General features: G+C 11.7%; 1 protein-coding gene across 4 annotated transcripts in view; it reads right to left on the reverse strand.

Annotated features, from left to right (window-relative positions):
- LOC102673518 (androgen-dependent TFPI-regulating protein-like) overlaps positions 1-350 on the reverse strand; it is a 10,291-nt gene that overhangs the window by 3,779 nt on the left and 6,162 nt on the right. The gene's annotated exons all lie outside the window — the stretch shown is intronic.

Here is a 350-nt window from a genome sequence, read left to right on the forward strand (position 1 = left end):
ATGTAAAAATTATATTCTAAGAGTGTATAATACATTATTTTATATTATTGTTAAAAACAATAAATAATAATAGTAATACAATAACAGAATAAACTTCTATTTGAAATTTGAATTATTTTAATGATTTCATTGCAAATTATATTTTTATTAGTATTTCTATTAAAAATAAACACATATATAAAATTTAATAATATTTAATTACAAGAAGAAGATTTTAATATACATATATATTTGATATTTAATATTTTTAATATTGAAAAATAATATACTCAAATCTATTTATTATAATTATTTTATAATTTTATAATTTATTTGATAATTTATTTCAAACAAAAATCATTGCTTCATTA

This window comes from Apis dorsata, unplaced genomic scaffold, assembly GCF_000469605.1.
Source record: "Apis dorsata unplaced genomic scaffold, Apis dorsata 1.3 scaffold_256, whole genome shotgun sequence".
Classification (NCBI taxonomy): domain Eukaryota; kingdom Metazoa; phylum Arthropoda; class Insecta; order Hymenoptera; family Apidae; genus Apis; species Apis dorsata.